Consider the following 24,753-nt stretch of genomic DNA (forward strand, 5'->3'; position numbering starts at 1 on the left):
ATTTTAGTAGATAGTGTCACAGAAGATTTCAGCAGAATTACAGCAATTTATACTTCTATAGCAGTATGCATAATGTATGCATTTAAAGACAGCATATTCTTTACATAAGGATATTATAATGTACTTAGTATTGGTTATTTTCCATCTTCTACTGATATACCATAAGTAATTAGCAAACATGCTGAATACATATTTGTTTCCTTATGTAAATGTATCTGTAATCATATTATTAAAATAAAATGAAAATGAAACAGAATTTTAAAATTTACTTGGAAAGCGTTTTCCCCTAAATAGACAATAGTATTTTTGAAAGAGCAGTACAATTAAAGTACTTGATAGATGTCACAAACATTAAATTTTAATTTTAAAATTAAAATTAAAAAAACATATACATACAGAGAGAAAGAACATATACATAAATGAATAGGACCTACTTTGTTTTGAACAGGAGAACTGAAATTAAATGGCTATTTAAAGCAGGGGGAAGTCAGTGCATGTCATGGGCCACCCAGAAAAGGAGAGACTGAGCAGTCACCCCAGCAGCTGCTGTGCCACTGAACTGTACACAGAAAGGGAGAAGTGGAGTCCCAGATCCCAAGGGCTCAGATCTCTAAAGAGGGAAGACCACAGGGAGGAGTCTGGAGCAGCACAGCTTTTGCCAAGACAGCAACAGGGAGCAGCATCTTCCCATCACTCTTCCTCTCCTGCCTCCCATTGCCAGTGCCAGAAACCTGTCAGACAGGAAACAGCCTGGAGACAGGTACAGAGCTGCAGAGGGCAGGTAGAGAATACGATAAAGTAGCACCCATCCAGAGGGGACAGAAGGCTTCATAAACACTACTGGCTTCAGGGACCATTATTATGAAAACATTATGTTAAACTGACTTTTTCTTCACACTGCATTCTAGGAAAAATATATACAATGAAGATACAATTAAATGTAAGTTGACGCATATCTGAAGAACAAAATCGTGAAAATTTTGGAAGAAGTATTTATAACACATAAAAGTAACAAAATGAATATAAAAGAAACATTGACTATGCCAGTGCCACACAGTTTTTATTACTGTTGCTATATAGTACGGCTTGAGATCAGGGATGGTGATACCTCCGCAGATCTGATAAAGCTTCTATAAAGCAAAGGACTCTGTCATCAGAACAAAATGTCAGCCTACAGATTGGGAAAGGATCTTCACCAACCCTATGTCTGACAGAGGGCTAATATCCAGAATATATAAAGAACTTAAGTTAAACACCAACAAACCAAGTAATCCAATTTAGAAAATGGGGTACAGAGCTAAACAGAATTCTCAATAGAGGACTATCAGTATCGAATGGCAGAGAAACACTTAAAGAAGTGTTCAACATCCTTAGTCATGAGGGAAATGCAAATAAAAACAACCCTGAGATTTCACCTTACACCCATCAGAATGGTCAAGATGAAAAACTAGAGTGGCAACACATGCTGGAGAGGTTGTGGAGAAAGGGGAACCTTCCTCCACTGCTGGTGGGAATGTAAACTTGTACAACCACTCTGGAAAGCAATCTGGTGCTTTCTCAGACAACTAGGAATAGCGCTTCCTCAAGATCCAGCTATACCACTCCTAGGCATATATCCAAAAGATGCTCAAGTACACAACAAGTACATTTGCTCATCCATGTTTGTAGCAGCTTTATTCATAATAGCCAGAATCTGGAAACAACCCAGATGTCCCTCAGTTGAGGAATGGTTACAGAAATTGTGGTGCATTTACACAATGAACTACTACTCAGAAATTAAAAAAAAAAAGAGAGAGAGAGAAATCATGAAATTTGCAGACAAATGGTGGAAACTAGAAAAGATCATCTTGAATGAGGTAACCCAGAAGCAGAAAGACATACATGGTATATACTCATTCATAAGTGGATATTAGCCGTATAATATAGGATAAACATACTAAAATTTATACTCCTAAAGAAGCTAAACAACAAGGAAGATCCTAGGGAAGTTGCTCAATCCTCATTCAGAAGGACAAATGTGATAGACACCTGATACAGGAAAAGACAGGGAACAGGACAGAAGCCTATCACAGAGGCCTCTGACAGACTCTACTGATTGAGGTATTGAAGCAGGCTGAGACTCACAGCCAAACTTTGGGTAGAGTGCAGGGAATCTTATGAAAGAAGATGGGAGATAGAAAGACCTGGAGGGGACAGGAGCTCCAAAAGGAGACTAACAGAGCCAAAATATACTGAGCGCTGGGGGCCCTGCATAGACTGATACCCCAACCAAGGACCATGCATGGAGAGGACCTAAAACCCTGGCTCAGATGTAGCCCATAGACTCACTCTTCAAGTGGGTTCCCTAAGTGGGACTTTCTCTGGCATGAACTCAGTGCTAGGCTCTCTGATCACCTCCTCCCTGGGAGGTGACAGAGGAAGACAATGCAGCCAGTCCTGATGAGACCTGATAGGCTAGGGACAAAGAGAAGGGAAGGAAGACCTCACCTATCAGTGGACTAGAGGAGGGGCATAGGGAGAGAAGAGGGAGGGAGCATTGGATTGGGAGGGGATGAGGAAGGGGGCCACAGCCAGGATACAAATGGAATAAATTGTAATAAATGATAATAATAAAATAATTAAAAAAGAAATGTTGACAATCAAAATGGGAAAGAATTGTATGTATAAGAATATCCGAATTAAAATTCTTAAAAGTGAGACAGTTATTTGTAGAGACTAACAGTTTTGATATGGATGCATGATGCTTCATAAATAATAAATAAAACAGCATGAAAACACATGTGAAGATAACCAATTTCCCAGTTATCAACGTAATTCAGAGTTAAATCTTGATATTTATACCTAAACTAACAAAAAATATGAAGTATTGTTTTAACACTACAGTTTTGGCATTAAGTCATGTCACTAGAGCAATAAATGGGGTGATACTCAGTCATTAAAAGTTCTGAGACATATTGATGCCAAACATAATTCTCTTGCTAGAGTAAAAATGAAAACATCAGCATTTAAACAATGTTAAAAATTAATTACAAAACTGAGTAACAAGACACTCAAATAAATGGCATAAAGTTCTAAAAATAATGTGCAAATATATTAGGAGTTTGGCAAAAAAATCATTTATGGCTTGCAAAGTTGAAGCAAGTTTTGTTTAAGTGTACATGTTTTCATATTTTCAGATAGTATGCAGGGGGCCCCTATAATCATAATGAAGTGAGGTCCTGGGGTAGAGCAACACAGAGTTCTAGATCGATTGCTTATAAGAACAAAGATGAACTGAAGAAGAGCTAGCACAGAAGAATGAATTAAAGATCAAATGGATCTTAAAAACACCTAGGAGAAAGGAATGCTGGGGACAGGTAATCACATAGAGAAAGACAGGCTTGGGTCGATGAGTACAAGAGAAACAATTCAAGGAAGCAAATGTGAAAACCAAGTCTTGACAGTTTTCTAGCTTCAAGATCCTGATTTTTACTCCATGTTTTTATGCAGCAGCTTCCAAGATTAAGAAATAAGGTCGACTAGGTAGGTTCATAGAGAATATTGACAGGCTGGGGTTGTGGATATAGGGAAGTGGAGAGAGAATCTCTGGGGAACACTGAAGGTCAGCCTATTGTCTTGAAGGCCTTTTGGGGGTCAGATGGCTTATGTGTGAAAGCTGCAGAGATCTTTATGGTTGTGCACTAAGAATTCTTACTTTTAGGAACACACTGACAGCTTAGGGGGCTACTCTTGAGGATTCACTGTGTGTGCATAATCATGAAAAGAGTTAGGAAGTCCAAAGTTTGGGGAAGCCGAAGTTGGTGCTGGGAACTAGGGTGCGGGGCAAAGAGGTGAGGCCTGGAGTGTGGGAGAGAGTGGGCAAACTCTGGAGGGAAACTACGTGGTGCAATGAAACCGAGTTGAAAATGTGTTCACTGTCTCCGTATAGTCTCAGAATCCAGTTTCTGCCATCACTTTACTCTGCTTTGTGTTTCAGGCTTGTTTGTTTTTGTTTGTTTGTTTGGTTGGTTGTTGTTGTTATTGTTGTGTGTGTGTGAGTGTGAATTTCCCCTACTCTTATTCATAGGTGCCATCACTGAGGTGACTATTTGAGAGCTTCAGTTGGTGCTGTTGGAAGAGTGAGGGCAACCCAGTCTGTTAATTTTGGAATCGTGGTGCATGCTTTTGCTAAATTTAGAACTATTTCTTTGAACGATTGTGCAGTCAAAAGCATTAATTAAAATGGCAACAGCAACTGTGAGCAACCTTAATAAGATGTTCCTTGGAATGGAGCCAGTTGAAGGTGTTAGTAGAACTGGTGCAAGTCAGAGTGTCGAGATTAATTGCTCTTAAGAAGCATCATCCTGAGGGGGGAGCAGCCCTACCAGGCCACAGAAGATGACAATGCAGCCACTTCTAATGAGAACTGATAGACTAAGATCAGAAAGAAGGAGAGGAGGACCTCCCCTATCAGTGGACTTGGGGAGGGGCATGCATGCAGAAAGAGGAGGGAGGGTGGGATCGGGAGGGGAGGAGGGAAGGGCTTATGGGGGGATACAAAATGAATAAAGTGTAATTATTAAAAGTTAAATAAAAATAATAATAAAAAGAAGCATCATCCTGAGAGCTTTGAAGGGGTAGGGGCTACTTGTGTGACAGCCGGAGGCCCTCAGGAATGGTGACTGGGTGCTCTCAGCTCACTATCACTACTTGAGATTGTGGCCGGGTAATGTCTCCTTCATAAAGGCTTGGGATCAGACAGTGAATTCGCTTGGCACTGTGCTTCTACGGCTTACTCTTAACTGGGGACATCTGTAACTGTCCAGAAATTGGAATAGAGGCCCAGAAGAGAATACACCCTTATTTCATGGAAAGAGCAAAGATGGAGAAATTGTTTCCAAGGATTATGAAGGATGGGGAGGAGAAAACAAGGAAGATATATAACTTCCTTCTCCTTCTCCTTCTCCTCCTCCTCCTCCTCCTCCTTCTCCTCCTCCTCCTCCTCCTCCTTCTCCTCCTCCTCCTCCTCCTTCTCCCCCTCCTCCTCCTCCCTCTTCTTCTTCCTCTTCTTCCTCTCCTTCTTCTTTTGTAAGCCTGACTGCTCTTTCAAGCATAGAAGGTAGTGTGCACTAACCCCTGGTACTCACTCACCACTCACTCAAGGATCCCTCGATTCCTTCCTTCCAGTCTTTGCAGCTAGTTCCCAACTCTGCTATTAGATCAAGGTCACTTTTTCATGTATTCCTGAATCTAGTAGGCCTCTTCCCCATGAACTTTATTAATTACAGTCAGTTGCCCCAAATGGGCTTTCTTGAATTCCAGTGCATTTGGCATTTTACTGTGCCAGATGAATTTGATTGAGTGTCTTTTCGTGATTGATGCAAGCTCATTCAGAACATGCAAATAAAATTTTTATTGCTCTCTAGAAATAAGTGAGAGAGCAGAAAACTCTGTTTGATGTAATATTTCACTGCTGAAGATTAAACATCTCTCCTAAATAAATTAACAATGCTTTCTAACTCAAACTGTTTAGCTTCGTCTTAACGGAAACTGTTGAACTACTTCAGCTCCCCAGGGTGCAGTTGTGCATGTTGGAGCTGGCTGGTGTGCAGATTACCCCCATCTGTGGTAATGTCTTCGTAATGAAAGTGATCCAACTGTGTGGAGACCTTTGAGGATTTAGCCTCTCGGGTTTACATAACCCACCACTTCTCATTTTCACTAGCCTTTCCTTTGTCGAATGACAGTGTCAGAGCTACCTGACCTTGGTTGCTGCAGACATTGATGGCTACCTTTTTGTATGGAAAATGCACTGTCCACAATGGATCTGTTAAGAAAAGCCAGTGTGGAAACAGGGGAAGTAATCAAAAAGAATTTTAGCACCAGTGGTGTGTTCTGGTTTTGGTGAGGTTTTTGTTGTTGTTTGAGATGAAGACTTGCTGTTTAGCTCAGGATGGCCTCCAACTCATGCTCCTCCCACCTCCATGAACCAAGTGTTGGGATTATAGCTACACATCGCTAAGCCTGCCTTACTATTGTGACTTTAGGAATGAACCTCCTAACTATTTTTATTCTTAAAATATCTTTATTAAGTTTGGTAACATTTGAGATTAAGATTGCTAGGTAAGTAACTTATTTGTGTATTCAGTTCACACACACACACACACACACACAGAGAACACTTCTAGAATTTACACTATAAATGCTGAAAGCACATAGAGTCACCTGTATGTGACTCTGTAGGCCTATCTGTGCCTATCCACACATGTCAACACACACTCATTTATACTAAGAATTAATTTGACAGAAATTAAGACATAAATCTTGAACTAAACTAAAACACAACGCGTGATATACTTTAAACAGAAAATATGGTGTATATGAATAGATTTTGTTTAAAAGTACCTTCTATCTATGTATCTTTTAAAATATCATTAGCAACTCTAATTTTGCTACTCTGAGGGAGAAACGCAGAGTGCATTTCTGAGTATCCCCAAGGACTTGCCGTTTTCAGTGAGTTCAATGGAATAAACAGAACATTAAAGGTAGGAGACTCCTGGGCCTGGGTAGGTGATATTATCAGGGAAAGAAATCTGCATATGAACCTGACCCATTGTCCCCTCACATTCTCCTGAAACCATATACAACCCCCCCCCCCCCAGCCTCACCATCGCCTGCAAAAGGTGTATGCTGGGCCTGGTCCATATCAGCTTTCTGTTCTCATCGCTCCCTCATTCTTATTCTCAACATCTTTGAAACTGAGCAAGTTAGTGTAGTGTGTGGGTGAGGAACATACAGTTGGGATCGGATTCGTCACTGAGTGGCAGAAGCCCCAAACCACAGGTTCCATTCATCCGGGAAACTGTGTCTCCTTCCCAATGAAGGACGTCCGGTGGCCGGCACAGCCCGTGTTCAGGCGCGTGGACCCAGCATACCCTCTGTCTGTGGCCCCTGTCTCCTTCACGGGGCTCTCGCTCGAGCTCTCAGCTATCAGTATGATTGCTGCGCAGTGTATGTGGATTCCACCTGTTGGAAGGGAAGCAGTCCAAAAGGAGAGCCTGCCCTCTTCACAAAAGGACACGTGGACTGCAAAAGCGATTTGAGGCACTGCTGTAAAACAGCAGAGAAATCTGTTAAACCACTCATTTTCCTACTTTCAAACTACAAGTGACATGAAATTTCATGGCAAAATTCGTGACTATAATTGTATGATATGTAAAATTCTAACCTAACATATAGCTATATTATGCTATAAGCATATATCTACAACTTTAATGTGATACATAAGTAATAACGTAGAATGTGTAATCAAATACATATCCTGTAAAACTAGAAAGATTTATCCGTAAAAATAAAGAACCAGAACCATAAAAATTTAGCTTCCAAGTATTTTTAAGATGCGTGGTGCTTTTAAAAGTACTGTTTAAACATAAGTCATATTTGTTAATCTAATGATATTATACGGCTTACCCAAGCCTCTCCTTTCTGCTCTCTGGATACTTTTTTGACTTGTCCTGTCTGTCAAACATCAAAGTGGTAGTTTTATTCACATTAATATTAGTATACTTTAAATCCTGCCTACTTATCATCGTCATGTGTTCTTTTGATTGAACATACCTGTGGACTATTTTCAAGGGAATCACCACTAACTTCACTGAGCCATGTCACATTAAGCCACTTATCTGATGAAATACTGTGTTACACACCGATTTCTGCAAGTCTGCTGGAGAGTTCATCTAATTTGTTCTTCAGAAACTATGGTAGAGCAATTATGCTTTGATTTTCGTAAATTAGCCAAATGGAATATTACTTATGGTACAATTCAAACGAAAACTGCTCCTGCATCAGGTGGGGTTTCTTAGATCCTCGTTTAATGGACCTTGGTTAATGCATTATGCATGGGAAATGGCACAGCTTGATCCACTGGAATTTACAGGGGCAGAGAAACCAGCCATCCCCACCAGTGTTTTCATTGTTTAGGAAATAAAAAGAGTCAAATTAATTCATTTCAACAGAAAGTCAAGTGTTACTTAAGGGCTTTCCATGACCAAGACAAGTAGTGAGAAGCACAATGATCACCCGCCCCCTCTGAGTTCTCTGCATACTCACACTATGCATTGACCTACTGGAGACATTTGTCACGAGGCAGGGAGTGGTGTTCTGTTTCCAAGCTGAGAATCTGTTGTACAAAGAGCTTACAAGAATCATTCAACAAAAGCAGGAGGGGCCTGGAGCAGAGGCTGGGTGGTGAAGAGCCCTGGCTGCTCTTTGCAGAGGACCCGCTCTTGATTCCCAGCATCCACTTGGTGGTTGACGACCACCTTTCACTACAGTCCTGAAACATTCACTGCCCTCTTCTGACCTCTGGGGGCACTGCGTGCTTGTGGTGAGTGGACATACATGCAGGTAAAACACCCATACACACAAATAATAAAACATGATAATTGAAAAAAAAAAAAAACAAAAAAAGAATGGTGAGAGGACAAATATTCACATTCTAGGCTGATTCTTGATCTCATGCCCTATACAGCTCTTCTGCCTATAATCTTCAATGTGTAATGTCCTCCTCCTCTCTCCTCAGACTTCTCTCTCTCTCTCTCTTTCTGGTCCCTTCAATTCCTTTATTTCAGCCTACCGGTCAACTACTACAAATAAACTTTATTGGCCATCTCCCTGAGGACCACTGGACCAGCAACCAATATCATCAGGTCTGGCATTGTCCATTTGTTATCTCTATTCCTAGCTCATCTGAAAGACTGCTCACTATGTCCTTAATGGCTTTCCTTTTCTACTGCAAACTTGAATTCCTAGGTTTCTGCTCCACTATTTCTGTTCATTGATCTAACTCGAAGTCCCAGCTGTTAACATCTCACCTCAGCATAGAATGGCTACCATGAACAAGGAAGGGCCTGGTGACATTAAAACAAAATTATGGACTCTTGACTTCCTTACGTGTTTAATTTTTTTAATTGCTTTAATTATTTTAAGTTTTTCAGTTGTGTGTAGGATCCACAGTGAACTAGGGAGGGTTATTTTTTTTCTTCTACTACTTCCAGCTCTTACTATTTCCTCAAAGTTTCTTTGCTCTTCGTGACTTGTTGAATAAGTATTTTTGACTCTCTTACAAAGAAAATATTTAATTTCTCAATTAAATAGAGAATATTATTTGGCACCAGTAAATTCTTTTATCAACACATTTTCTAGTAATTAGATATATGCCATCATAGAAGTGACTTTGTTTCTGCACAAAGATAAGTAACCCTTGATTTCAAAATTATGGTACTGCCTACTGATTTGTATGCAATAAACTGTACCATGGTTTTGTTTTGTTTTGTTTGAGACAATGTCTGCTGACCTCAGAATCTTGGTCTCATGTAATCTGGTCTCAGCTGTCAGAGTAGCTGGGAGCAGATATACATATGTCACCACATCCAGCTTTGACTTTTTTAAAATTTTTATTCAAGAACATGTGTGTTTCTGTGTGTGGGCATGCGCACTAGAGTGCAGGTGCCTGTGGAAGCTGTCAGGAGGCATTGGAGGCTCTGGCACTGGAATTTTAGGTGCTTGTGAACTACCCCATGTGGGTAATGCCCATCAAACTCAGCTCTCTGGAAAAGTAGTACCTTCTCTTCACTGCTGAGTTTTCTCTTCAGCCCTGTCCCTCTTCTTTAAAAAACATATTTCCTATTTTTAATATACATGTTCCTTTGCATGCTTGAGTGAAAAGGGATTCCAGTTTATGTATATGCTATTTTCTATCTATGGGTGCTTAGTATCCAACTTCACTGGTTTTTGTTTGTTTGTTTGTTATTTTATTTTATTTTATTTTTTGACTGAGAAGTTTTTCCTTGCTGCTAACCTTATTTTATCAAAGTTCTCATTTTTTGATTGTATTTTTCTCCTCAAACTTTTAGTTATAAACTTCTTTTCTTATGAACATCCATTGGCTTTAGGTTTAAACTGTGGTTTGTCATTGTTGGGTTTGGAAGTCCCAAATACTTCTCTGAGATTTCTGAGATCCCAATTTTGTGTGTCAGATGTAATTATTTTATGTTTTTTTGCTTCTGTTTGCTTTCCTGTTTTCTGTTATTTTCCCCCCTCCTACTTAGAGCATCTGTTTTATGTTTCCATTGGGTAGCTTTTCCTTTAGTGATGTCTCCTCTGTTCTTAAATCCCACTGATCTAGTGCTTTTATTATTCCATTATTTTGCTAAGAAAAACATATAATGAAATTTACCATTTAGTTGTGTTAAGTGTATTCATATTTCTTGGAAATAGACATTCAGAATGAGTTTGTCTTTCAAAATCAAAACCCTTTGTGCATTAAAGATCTGTCTTCCTCCTCCCCCTTCCTTATAGTCATTACATGGATTTAGCATTTAGGGAAGTCTTATCAGCAGACTCTTTGAATCTATAACCTACAGTTTGTTTATCCATTCATCCGATAGTGAAATTTGGGTTGTTTCTACTTGTTGACTATTATAAATAGGACTACTATGAATTTAGGAGATACAAATAACTCTTAAAATGAAGTTTTCTTTAGTTTCCACTTAAAGCAACCTTGCTAGTGTCTTTCCATGACACACAGTTCCACGGTCATGCCTTATCAAAATTATGTGTAGTAGCTAGAGGCAAATTGAATATTAATTTTTTCAGCCATTGCTTCACTTATCAGTCTAAAAAGTTTCTTTATGAGCAGAAACCAACGCGTAACTTTTTTACTTCCTATCACATGGTAACAATTCTGAACATAGAGGACTTAACTAAGGGCAGTTTGGGAGTTATTGCAGATTGAACTGTCTTTACTCCTATCCTAGCTCTCATTGGTTGAAAATGTGGCCTTAATTGTCACAATGGTCATTGAAGATGGGTTAGTTAAAATAAGCTCTCCCGGAGTAGGGTGGCCCTGTAGCCCAGTATGACTATTGCCTTCTGAAAAATGAAATTTGGGGAGATGTTTACACAAAGAGGACGCTATGTGACTATGAAGGCAGATTGGGGGAATGTCTCTGTTTCTGTTGAATACTGGAAATTGCCAGCAAATAAGTAGAAGCTAACGGAAAGATGAGGACTGTTTACTCCTCAGAGCCTCTGAATGAAACCATCCTTGCTCACAACCTGATCATGGCATTGTTGTCTTCACAACCAAATACAGTACATTTCACCGGAAATGAAAACGCTATACCAGGCTTTAGCGTGTGCTGCTAGAAACATAGATGTGAAGTCATATGTGTGTCAACATCTGCATGAGTTCATTTTCCCCTTTTGCACAGTTTTATACTCTTCTTTAGGAATATATCTTTCCACACTACTAGCCAGAGTGGAACTGAGAAAGAGATAGAGAAGTAAGCCTCTACTGTAGTGTTCACTTCTGTTGATCACTCTGGCTTTTTTTTTTTTTCTAAGCTGGTATTTAACATCCGATTAAAGGAATAGCTTCTACCTGTGATTTTGCTTTCCCAGTAGTGCGAGCTTCACTTGGACTCTTAAGTCCAGGGCATCTTCTCCCATAGAAAGTATTAAAATGAGATTAATAATTTCAAATAGATCAGTCCTGTTATGCTTTGTTCTTAAAAGTCCTCCAAAGAGTTATGCTTTGAAAAGTTGCTCCTCAGGATGGGGGTGGAGGAAGCATAATGTTCATGGGGACCATTTCTCTCTGATTGCTTTCTGGCTCCTTAAAGGTACACGGACCCTCTTTTCAAGAGTTCTTTCTCTGACACACTGAGTGCCACATGGTCATGACCTAAACCTTGGAGACCATAACTCACAGTCTTTCTTAGTTAATGAAGTTAAGTGTTTGCTAAAATAGCAAAAATTTAACTAACACTAGTTCTAAATGAGACCCTGGGGAAAAGGAGGATGGAGTGGCTGAGGCAAGTCTGGCATGTAGTTCAGTGGCAGATTGATCATCTACCATGGGCACGACCCTGATTCGGTCCCCAGCACTGACAAAACAGGCAGCTGCTCAAATGCACAGGCCTGGGACAATGTCCCCACCTGTCTCCCTCCCTCCCTCCGTCTCTCCCTCCCTTCCTTCCTTCTTTTCTTTTGTATTTCTGAACTGGAGATGGAACTTAACTTCTTTGTACATGCTAAAGCAGGGATCCATTTCTGAGCTTTATCCCCAGGACTCATACATCCATTTCTAGTGTTAAGGGACAAAAGTATCCCCAGTTCTGAAGAAACATCCACCAGAGATATAAGATGAAAATATCTAAGCTGTGGAAGCACAAATGGTCATAGACTGACTGTAATTGCTTTTTAAAAGACATTTTCTAAAGTTCAGTGTTTTCATGTACATTAACCAAAACATCCTGGAGGTGAAGGGTGACTCAGCCACTGCTCTCTTCACACTGTAATGAGGTACTTAATGGGAAAAGGATTTTGATCTATTCTGTGAAGCTTCTGCAGGGACAGTCCAGGAGTTTCAGGAAGCCCAACCCAACAATCCCAACAGCAAAGATAAGAAGTTTTTGGTTTCTTAGGAAACTCAGTTGTATCATGTGAATATGTTTTTCGTTGTGGTCCTAAGTATGGGATGTGAGAATGTCTCTCCTCTCCCGTCATCCCTCCCCACAGCTGTAGACTGCTTTACAGGCATATCAGGGGACAATTGGGGAGGAGTGTTTACACAACATTGAGATAGGACATCCTCAGAACAAGGATTGCAACCAGATAAGGGGTTACAGAAATCCACATTTGAATTATACAATAGCCTTATAACTACAAAGATGTTTTGAAATGGGTGGGTTATCTTGTGACTTTGTCCAAGTTCCAATGGCATATTTTGAAGTTTTCATTCAACTCCATGCTCTATGACTGTGTAATTTTCTTTTTCTAATGTAAGTAAAAGGCACCCACAGTGTAGAAGGACTGATTAATAGTCTTTGATAGAACAGTAACAACACTCGCTCCTAAGTGCCTTTTAATGCTGTAGCGTGACCGTGGAGAGTAAGACTACAGACTCACTGGCTGTGGCTCCAGGGGGCATGAGAGCAGCTCACAGGGGACTTCATCGCTATGATCTTGAGGGGGTGTCACAGTCCATAGACTTGTTCTCTCTTTGACATTGCCATTCATACTCATCCGTTGAGAGCTCAGGTAATGAGTCATGTCATTTACATAAGCCAGCACGCTCAGCTCTGTTTCTTTTCAGTTGGCCTTGCTGCTGTAAGGCATTATTCTTTCTCTCCTGGAGACTATTTAATAGAGATGCACACACAATTGTTAGTTTAGTCTGTGTCCCCAGTAAAATTGATGTCTCGTGCCATGGGGTACAGTAGGAAAACGTGTCTTCTCATAACAAGGAAGAGTTTTATGTACTTTTCCCTCCCTGCCAGGACATTTCACAAATGAGGGTTTAAAATTGGGTAAAATTCAAGTACTTTGGAATAATAAGCACTTCCTGGTATAAGTCTGGTCCCATTTCTTCTTTAAAATGTTGAATTTTATACTTCCTTCCGAACAACCACAAACTGTTAGACTTATGAATAGGGCAGAAGACAAGTTGAGGTAGCTCATGGAGCTCTGTATACACAGCACTTTCGGCATGGGGTAAAATGCAGTAAAGCATAAACTAAGCAGTGACCATCACTGAGACACCTTGAAAGAGAGAGAGAGAGAGAGTAAGAAGCCTTGATATAATTCTTCAGCTCATGTTTAGAGAAACATGTTGACGAGACGTTATGGGTATTAAAGCTCAAGAGGCCTCAACTCCGGACAGAGCACCACAGGAAACTAAGGGGTGCTGAGAGCAAGAGAAACAGTCTTCCCACAGGGCAGAACATACCACCTGGTTATCCAACAATAAATGATCATCCCTGAGGACAGACATACGAATAACATTAGCGGACTGAACAGGCACACTTATCTGTATGTACGCATAGTTTTGTTTGCATGTACGTGAATACCTACATAACAACAGTTAATGAAGAAAGGGACCATGAATTTGAAAGAGAGCAAGGAAGGATAATTGGGAAGGTCTGGAGGGTGGAAAGGAAAAGAGAAAATGACACAATTATAATTTGGAAACACAAAGGAAATAACATAAAAAGAAGGCTTCCATTCCAACACTTAAGAAAACGTTTTGATTTTCAGTACATTTAAAGTCCATTGAACGCGAACGCGGTAATTTCATTTATCTGCCACTTACAATATGCCAGCGTTACTGCAGTGCTGTAAAGAAGAAAGACTGCCTTATTTAATTCTCATCTTGAACCTCATTAGTGGATAACTTTTCTCACTCTGCTTTGGGTGAGAAGATTGAATTCTAAGTTAGAGTTTTCAGACTCAGGGATGGAGAGATGTCCAGAAGGGAGTGTTGAAGAAAAGGGGGTGCTTGAACTTAGGTTAGGGGATGCAGCTCAGTCTACAGAACATGCAGTATGAGCACTCTTGTAGTGTGTACAAGACCCCAGGATTGACCTCCAGCAGCTCAAAGTATATTAGTTATAAAAATTATTCATTTGCATTGGCTTCCTTCACATTTAGCCTAAAACACTCTAGATGTACTCCAGTTTTTGCCTTATTTTACCTTTTGTGAATCAGTTGTATGTTATTTATGATAATGTGCTTGGCTAGTCCTTTCTGTATATTTGTAGGTAGGACTTGCATGTGAGTACGGGGGTGTGAGTGGCTAAACGGAGACCAAAGCAGGATGTCAGATACTTTACTCCATCAATCTCTGCCTGTTGCCTCGTGATAAAGCCATCAATGGAATGGAAGATCACTGTATTGGCTGACTAGCAAGCTCCTGGCATCTGCCAGTCTCTGTCTCCTAAATTGGGATTATATGCCCATGTGACATGCCTGGCTTTTCAGATGTTAGGGGAGTCACACTTAGGTCCTTATGCTTGTATAGACAGTCCTCTTACTCACAGAGCTATGGCCTCATCTCCTTGGTCAGTACTTAAATATTTTCATGTTTCTGTGTTTTTGTTTCTTAGTTATTTTATCTCTGAACCAGAGATTTATTTTAATGGTAATTATTTTTTCTTTAAAAGGTGTCATTATTTAGCTTTCCATATATAATGATTCCATGTAAGCTGTATATTTAGTTGGCTTTATTGATTTTTTAATTCAATCTAGCATTTAATGTCATGTAGTCAATTATAAACTATGTGTGAATATTTTATGTATAATATTTTATTACAATTCAAGTTGACCGAACTGATGTTTAAAATTCTTTTTTGCCATTTTCTTTATTTGTGTGTGTGTGCGCGTGCATGTGTGTGCTCCACATGAGTGGGAGCACATACAATGTCATGTGATGGTCAAAATGCATCTTGAGGGAGGCAGTTCTCTCCCTGTGCTGTTCCAGGCCTGAGGAACAAACTCAAGTCGTCAGACTTGGTAGTCTCTCTCTTCCTTCCTCCCTGCCTGCCTCCACGACCCTACCTCTTTGCCAGGCAGACAGACTTCATCATGGTAGAGCTTTGAGCAAAGGATTAACACTCGGTGGTTACAAACATTTTTCTGTTGTTCATTCTGCCTGACTTCAGAACTCCCCTCTACTCTCACACTTACCAGGACTCCCTCTCTCCATTTTGCGCTTCCTGTCCTTCCAATAATTCCTACTGCCCATGGCAACCACTGGATGCTCAGCTTTCACGGGGAGCCTGTGGTCCTGAGACTGTATTTGCGGCAATGCTGCCAGTGAGGCATTGTGGAAACTTGGCTGACATGGCCTGGGTAGGTCCTCTGTGTCGTCCTCAACAGAAGAAAGCACAATAACTCCACTGCATCCTTGGACACAATGATTGAATGAAACAATGGTAAGCATCATAAATGTACTTTTAAAAAATCAGAGCATTGAGGTGGTTTTGAAATGCGTGGTGAAATAAGCTCTGTTAATAGCATGCAGAAGAAACTGGGGCCCCTGACAGCAAATGTGTTTATTTCTAGGCTGGATTTCTGTGTTTTAAAGGCATTCTCTGCCGCGAGGAGCTCACTTCACTCATCTCCATGCAGTGTTAAGCCTCGTCTTTCCTGCAGTGGCCGCTCCAGTTCGCTTTCATGCAGTTTCTCACTTTAAAGAATGGTGCAACAAAACTGTGCCACTTTGTTTTCTATAAAACGGCTCGTTGCCCTCTTAAACTATGTTTTCTCTGGGAAATACAATTTAGAAGCAAATGGCAGTGCAGGACTCAATTTTCTAGCTCTAGTAGGAACTCTGAACCCGTGTTTTCAAGTAAGAGTTGGTGTACTTAGGCTTTGGTTTCAAAGGGAAATCGGAATTGGTCACAGCTTCTTCTGTAAGAGAAGCTGGCATCGGATGGTCCACAGGGAAAGTAGCACCTAACACCTTCACACAGGCGTTCCTTTTCTCCTCTTGCTCTATCTTTGAGCTTACAAAACGTGTGTGCCCTTTTCCTTCTCCCCTGTCGTGTGACGGAAGCTCATCACATCGCCTACTACAGTTATTTACATTCAAGTTGGCTAATGAAATGGCGTTAAAATAAGTTTAAAGCCAGTCAAGGTGGGCAAGGCCCGGAGAACCAGACCCTGCTGGTGAGAATGTGAGTATGCAGGCGCTTGGCTTCTCACCTCTAGTTCCAGAGACTCACCAATGTTAATTATCTCAGATTGGTGTCTGCAGAATGATGAATGCTATATCGCCACCTACTTGGAAAACTGTGTTAGCTGAGAGATCTGATTGACATTTGAGTGACTCAGGCAAATGATCAATTCATTGTAGCAAATGGTTGGACTGATCTCATTCTAAATTAATTCAGTAAGTTGAATTTTTATGTCAGTGTATTATGATTCATGTATTTAACCAGGACACATTTATGGCCCTGCGAGCACCGTGTAAGCATAACCTACCCTGTTTATTGTGTAGTTCCTTAAAGCTGAATTCAACCGACACTGCTGTGTCACCATAGTGCCATCCCAGTCACACTAATTAAACCTGCTGTGTTCAACATACGCTATGCAATACTGATAAAATGGAACCGATCTTATATTTTGAGAGAAAATAATTTTTCTGATTCTCAAAAGCAAAGAGGTTTTACGGTACTTTAGGGAAGATCCTTGGTCAAACATCTTTGTTAGGGTTTACTGGAAAGGCCTCTCTAAATGTGTATATCAGGAAAAGAAAATGAGGTTAGCTCACAGTAATCTTAGAAAATAATTTTAATGTTAATACCAGCTAGAGGTCACTCTAAAATACAGTCTTTAGTAATTATAAATTAATGATAAATTGTAGGAATACATTATTTTCTCAGTGATTATCCTCAGATAATCTTTGCTCTTTAATTTTTGATGGGAGGGTCAAATGCCATTCTGTGAATTCTTCTTTAATCCCTGTAGTGAGAATTAATTAACCTCTCCATTGTCTTCCCAAGAATTTTCACCCCCTTATTACCACATTTAACGCATGGAATCTTCATTATTTTTGACCTGTCTTTCTTGTGAGCGTCTTCATTTCCAGGCAATGTTTTATTCACTGTTTTTTTTTTTTTTTCTAGAGAGCCCGTCACTGACGAGGCAATCAATAAACCCTGTTGAATGAAATGAGCACAGCTTTTACCTGAGCAAACACTTAATTAATTTTTCATTTCTCTGTTCTATTTTTGTTATCGTTTCTTAATGCTTACCTCGTCCTGTCTTCTTGTTATGTTTGCCATCTTTGTAAATGTTTACTTCCTCTAATGTCTTGTGGTCCTGTTCAGAAAACCCCACTGCTCTGAAGTTCTCCATTTTCTTCACACACCTGTCCTTCAGTTCATCTGTTCTTGCTTGAGACTTGAGATCCTTTCATCAACATGTTTTACTTATTTTTTTCTTTTTTAACTTTTATTTTAATTACAGCTTATTCACTTTGTATCCCAGCTGTAACCCCCTTCCTCGTTCCCTCCCAAGCCCACCCTCCTTCCCTCATTTCTTCTCATGCCCCTCTCCAAGTCCACTGATAGGGGAGGTCCTCCTCCCCTTCCATCTGACCCTAGCTTATCAGGTCTCATCAGGACTGGCTGCATTGTCTTCCTCTGTGGCCTGGTAAGGCTGCTTCCCACTCAGGGGGACATGTTCAAAGAGCCAGCCACTGAGTTCATGTCAGAGACAGTCCCTGTTCCCCTTACTAGGGAACCCACTTGGAGACTGAGCATACATGGGCTACATCTGTACAGGGGTTCTAGGTTATCTCCATGCATGGTCCTTGTTTGGAGTATCAGTCTCAGAAAAGACCCTTGGGCCCAGATTTTTTGGTTCTGTTGCTCTCCTTGTGGTGCTCCTGTTCCCTCCAGGTCTTAATATCTCCCTCTTCTTTTATAAGATTCCCTATACTCTGCCCAAAGTTTGGCTATGCGTCTCAGCATCTGCTTTGATACCCTGCAGGGTAGAGTCTTTCAGGGGCCCTCTGTGGTAGGCTCCTATCCTGTTCCTTGTTCCCTCTGTGAAAGCTATCAAACCACAACTCCGTAACAGTGATTACAGAATGCAACTAACGACCCGGAGAGAGGAGGCGATATGCTGCCTTGTTTCAGAAGCTAGTCTCAGAAGGCAATCAAAAATTAAACATAGAAATAGAATCAACAGTGTATTTCAGAAAGCTAGTAACACAATTAAGCCACAGTAATCCACCAAAAGAGCAGATCCTGCCAGATACTTGGGCATTTGTGGAGCTCCATAGCTTTGAGAGAGAAAACAAATTAGTATAGGTGTGTATTATGTTGTAACTTGAAAACAAAAGATCAAGTTAGAGAAGGGTAGATGTCCATAGGTCCGCCTTTTTGTTTGTACTTCATCTTCCCTCTCTTCTCATTCTCCTACATTTTATCCTCCTCCTTCCCTCCTTCTCCCGCACCCCCTTCACAGCTAGATTCTAAGTTCAGTCTTTGGAGTTCAGGACAGTGTCAGCATCAGTACCCTCTAACTCTCTGGTTGGGTTAGCTTATTTCCTTCTACACTTCAGTCTTTCATTTGCTCCCTCCTGTGCCCACAGTGGCTTAGTACGTAAACCGTAAAATAACATCTTTCAATATGTTTTAAAGTTACCTAAGTTACACTAGTTCCATCCTCATTTTTACCGTTTCTGCACATGTTTTTAAGAGACCCCTTTGTCCTCAGAGCACTAACCCTCTAACCCTGCAGCAGGGCATAGGCTATATTAGGCGTACTGGCAACATCCTACACTGGTTCTTATGGGGATGACTGGGGCTCCGCAGTATGCCCCTCCCCCTTTATCCCGTCCCCACTGCAGGGTGTCTGCAGCGCATCTGTGCAGGGAGCCTCAGCGCATGCGTCCTGTAGACTTGTACCTCCTCTAGAATGCATTGGAGATGAAATTCTGGTAAAAATGTCCCTAGACTTCAAGTGCACGGCCAAGAATTGCCATGTTATTCTTCAGAAGAGAAGCCTGCACAGTTCTGCTGGAGCCAGCTAAACCATGACCGTTTCTGTTCTCCAGGCCCTTGTCAAAATTTACCTTTTCTTTCTTTTTTTTTTAGGTTTTTGGAACTTAATATTGATTTCCTTCATTTTCATCTTCAGTCTTTCACCACATCGTTATTTAACATTTGGGCTTTTTTTTTTTTTTTCCATTCTTCATAATCAGCCTTGGATTTCTTTTTCTTAGTCTTACTTTCCCAAATCAGTTCCTCCCGACCCCCACATACACAGTTTCCTTGGCAATTTGAGGTGTTAAAATACACTTTTTTTTCTTTTTTTTAACTTTTGTCTCTTATTTGAGCAACGAACACAATGTTCTAACAGGTAAACATGCAGCATCTCCGCATGTTTATGAACACACCTGTACACACGCTGGGAATCAAGCTGACCTTGAACTCCTCATACTGCCTCGGTGGTGCTGATCGCAGAGCAGTCCTCCTGTCTCAGCCTCTGAAGTAGTTTAGACCAAGCTCTGAGCTTACTTAAGGGTTGTATTTTTATCATCTCGTTTAAGACTTTCGGTGTGTCTCCTTGCTGGTAGGCTCAGTGCTGACCCCTCCCTCTTCCCCACACACCAATTCTGCTCATTTTATGAGAAGAAATGGTTCCTTATGCATCTTTCACTTAGTATTTGGGCATTTTGTACCCACCTGAAATCCAGCTAGACTTTGTTATTTTATTCTTTTATTGAATGGAAAAGGAGTCGAAATGTCACCCTTAGATTTAAATAGTAGACCAGGAAGGCATGGTATCCTTAAACAGAACTCTTTCTTGCATATATTGTAAGTGTATTTCTTCATTATCTTTTATGCCCAGTATATTATTTTGAAGCCAGATGTCAGGCTGATCATCATGCATTTTTGAACAGCCTGCCTTTTCTCTTTGGAAGCTTCTAGAAACTTTTCTTTATCTTTGATAATTTAAAATTTTGCTATATTGAGCAATGTTTAAGAATATTTATCATTTATATTATTCTAAGAATCTAATCCATAAAGAAAAACCTTACTTTGCTTTTTTCTCTTGAAACTCTTTGTTTCAGGTTATTGTAACTTTCTTTCCCTGGTGGAATTTTTTTTATTAATTACATTTATTCATTTTGTATCCCCCCATAAGCCCTTCCCTCCTCCCCTCCCAATCCCACCCTCCCTCCCCTTTCTGCATGCATGCCCCTCCCCAAGTCCACTGATAGGGGAGGTTCTCCTCTCCTTTCTGATCTTAGTCTATCAGTTCTCATCAAAAGTGGCTGCATTGTCCTCTACCCTGGCCTGGTAAGGCTGCTCCCCCCTCAGGGGGAGGTGATCAAAGAGCAGGCCAATCAGATTATGTCAGAGGCAGTCCCTCTTCCCATTATTATGTAACCCACTTGGACACTAAACTGTCATGGGCTACATCTGTGCAGGGGTTCTAGGTTATCTCCATGAATAGTCCTTGGTTGGAGTATGAGTCTCTGGGAAGTTCCCTGTGTTCAAATTTTTGAGCCTATCTTCTTAGAGCTCATGTTTGGCTTTTGGATTGCAAATACTATTTACAGTTTTCATTCCATCTCCTCCTCACGTGCTTCATGTGGCTTTCAAATTAAAACCACCTGTCCATACAGCTGAGTACAGTTCAGTTATATCACAGATTATGAGTATCAGTAGTTATCAACACTTCCTTTTTCATTACAGAAAACCATTACTTTCATTTATTAGTGGTTCGTTTGATATTTATCTACATACTCAAAAAATAAAATGTGTCAGTATTTTTTTCTACTCTCAGGCATGGTCTTTTGACTTTCTATTTTGGAAAATAAAAATTTTACCCTTCAACACAACTATCCCCTTATCTCAATTTCCATCCTTATTTAATTGCAATATAGTATTTAACTTTTTGGTTATGAAAGATGGATTGTTTATATTTTTATGGCTGTAATATCCCAAGTCATGTAATACACTCTGCTTTTACCACCACAAATTTCTTTTTTTTCCTGATAGACAAATAATGGTGTTTGGTTTTCTACTTTTCTCTACTTTGTCAATTATTTAGTTGTAAACTTTTACGTGGAACGTGAATGCCAGTCAGCAAGCTGCCCTGTTACATAAGACATCAGTGTCTACACCTTAAGCTGTGCTTTGATGTGATAGCCGTGCTCTACGCTCCCTTCCTTTCAAGAGGGAACAGATGAGCAACCAGTTCTTGGCTCATAACTGTGTGTATAAGGCAGAAACTCACATGCAAAGAGGCACTTTAGAAGAATACAACTGTAAGATACACAGAGGTTCATGAGGCTCATTCACGAGGTCTCAGCGTGCTTCTTTGTGTGCCCTAGTCACTATCATTTTTTTAAGGAGGAAAGAAAAACAGACACAAATGGTATCATAACCCGTATTGTTTTATTTGGCAAGGGTCTGCTGCAAGCTTCAACGTGTGCCTGAAATGATCTTCAGATCAGTGTTTGGGAAGCAGGAAGGGAGAGCATTAGCTGTTCGCCAGGGTCAGTAAGCTGATGACTGTTGTGCTCTTAGCTCAGCCCTCCTTCTTATAGCCTTCCAGCCTGCAGGCTATCTACCGAGGCGTATTCTCTGCATACTTTACATTGATCTCCTTCTCACCAGACACACAGTTTCTTTACATGCTCTTGACAGGGCCTCTCAGCTGTGTGAGAGGTAGCCTAGATCAACGTTTGGAGAGACAACTCTTGAGCCAGATTGCCTTGGGTAATCTGCCTCCAGTTAGCTCTCTCAATAGCTCTGTGACCCTGCTCTCGTATTTACACAGACAGAACACAGCAGATTAGGACTGATATTGAAAATTAAATAGATTAAAAGGTGCTTAGAACAGTAGTTAATTATCAGTGTCTGTTAAACATAAATGAATGACTAAGTAATCAGAAAGTGCCAAGCCCTTGAAGAAACTGTCAGCATCTAGTCTCCCTACCATTCCTCTTCACTGTTGAAAACTACCAATAACTACAAATTTAAACCATTCCTTTAAACAAGAAATCTGTAAATGTCTGTCTGCTTATCTATAATCACTAGTTTTCACTGGGGTGTTTAGCATTTTTGTTAGTTTAATGAATTCAATATAGCATATTTTACTTTTATTTTCTATTAATAAATGTCACCAATGAAAGTTAATTTCTTGGATCTATGGACATTTCTGTCATTGTTGGAGCAGTAACTCAAAGCTAGTAGGCAGAGATATCTGCCACAGGCATGAACGAAGATGTTTGGTTGGAGAAGGGTTTAAGCCTAATAAGGTAGATTTCCTGGTGGCAGTATTGTCTGAGAAACTCTTGACTCCGCTAAAGTCAATAAGGCGAAGAAGATATTGTTATGTTGGCTTTAGTTGCTGTCAGTTTTAGAAGAACGTGTGTTAACTCAGCCAGACCACGGAAAGTAACAGAGGCAGCTGAGGCATGCTAAAGGAAGGCCAATTATCCCAGCTACTGTTTTGTGCATATTGTATTGTGTTTGCTGAGGCTCTAATTTTTAGAGATGAGGATGTATTTATAGCAAACATTCAAATGCTCACACTTTTACGTCTTTCTATGCAGCCTCTAGGACTCCCTTAGAAACATAATATTGTAATATTCCTGACTAAGTGGATCCACGCTGCTGTAATGTTTATAGCAGCCTACGTCAACTAGAGAGCTGAACTAATGAGGACGGTAAGACCGCGAGCCTTGTAGGCAAGAGAAATACTGTCCTAAATAGCTATCTTATTTGCAATAGCATAGAATCTTAAATTGAGTCTAAGTGTCGTTATACTACGAGTGACTGCTAATTGCACTACCTAGAGTGAAAAGTATGTCTTCTAAACCTGGCTCCGAATTAGCCCTGTGTTGTATGAAAAGCAAAGCACCCGGAGCTCAGGGCATCGCTTCAGTTACCTACCCAGGCACTGACTGGCCTGCTGCACAGAGAGGAGCAAAATAAACGGCGCAGAGACGCACAAATGTTGACTGCTGTTTGGGGGTGAAGCAGACAGTCATGACTGTTTACTCCCTTTTACATGCTACCTGTTAGTGATTCATTCATTCATTTATTTATTTTTGGAAAGGCTGTTTGTTTGTATTGTCCTTCATATCACACAAGAAAATTCCTGCTGGCGTTGTCCGGGCTAAATCGTGTCTACGGCTATTTCTTAATTACTGCCCTTATGAAAATTCCCGTAGAAGACACAGTGGTGAGCTGTGCAACAGCACTTGCTCCGTTAATTGCACATTGAACAAGCAGCCATGTCTACCCTGCGTCATTTCCATCACATTTGCAATGCGGTATTTTAAGCCTCGTAAGTAAATCCCGGAAATTGTTATTTCTGTGTAGAGAACTATGATCCCTGAAACATCACATGTATAAACGGTTGCTAAAAATTAAAAATTGATTTAGTAAACATTTATTACACACTCTGTGCTAGCCAACCACAGGCAAATAGACAAGAGTTACACACAATCACAGAGAGAGAGAGGGAGAGAGACTTTTGGAAGCTCAGAATCAGTGGAGAGGTATCTACTGCAAGAGGTGAAAGCTCTTGGTTAAAAAGAAAAGGAATACATGTCCTGGGAAGCATGGCCTGAAGGCAGAGCGTTGGAGAAAGGCAGAACTTGCTGAGAATTTGAGGTGAAGGAGAGCCACTGGAAGGATCCCAGGCAGGAACATGCGACTCTTGCTGGGAAGGCACCTGTCTTCCCAGAATGCAGCGGGAGACCAGCCAAGCTCGGACCACTGACAATCTCAAAGGCCAGACTAAGGAGCGCTTTGAAATTCGATCACGTAGATGACGACGTTTTAATACTTTGTGTTTTACATTTTGTTTCTGGATGTGACTTCCTCTGTGTATGTGTGTGCGTGGGTATAAGAATGAAAGAGATCCGTCACTCTGAAATTACGATTGTGCATCTACCGGTACTTTTAAAATGTTTATTTGTTGATTGAAAAATTATTAAACAATGAATGCCATGCTTTAGAACTATAAAATGTAATTGATATGTATATACCCATGAAACTCTCAGGTATATATACCTGTACCAATGATTGTATCCATCACCCCAGAAACTTCATTACCCCCTTCTGAATCTTTGTCTCTGTTTACTCCTATCACTAGACAACTAATATGGTATCTAGCTATGTATTAGCGTCCCTAACCCAGATCTCTATGTAAACAGATTGGCACAACAGTACTCTTTTCTGTCTGACTTCTTTCTGTCCATTTATAGGTTGAGAATTGGCTCTACAGCTCTGCATTTTGATTAGTTGTGGCTTTCTGTAATGGTCTCTGCCTGTTACAATAAAAAAGCTTTCTTGGCGAGGAGTGAGGCTTCTCTCATTTGTGAATATAGGGTCAAATGTTTAGAATTAGCTAGCGACTGTACTGGTTTAGTGAAATGGGGTTGTCGGTTCT

This window comes from Psammomys obesus, unplaced genomic scaffold (assembly GCF_907164565.1).
Source record: "Psammomys obesus unplaced genomic scaffold, mPsaObe1.curated_primary_1811, whole genome shotgun sequence".
Lineage (NCBI taxonomy): Eukaryota > Metazoa > Chordata > Mammalia > Rodentia > Muridae > Psammomys > Psammomys obesus.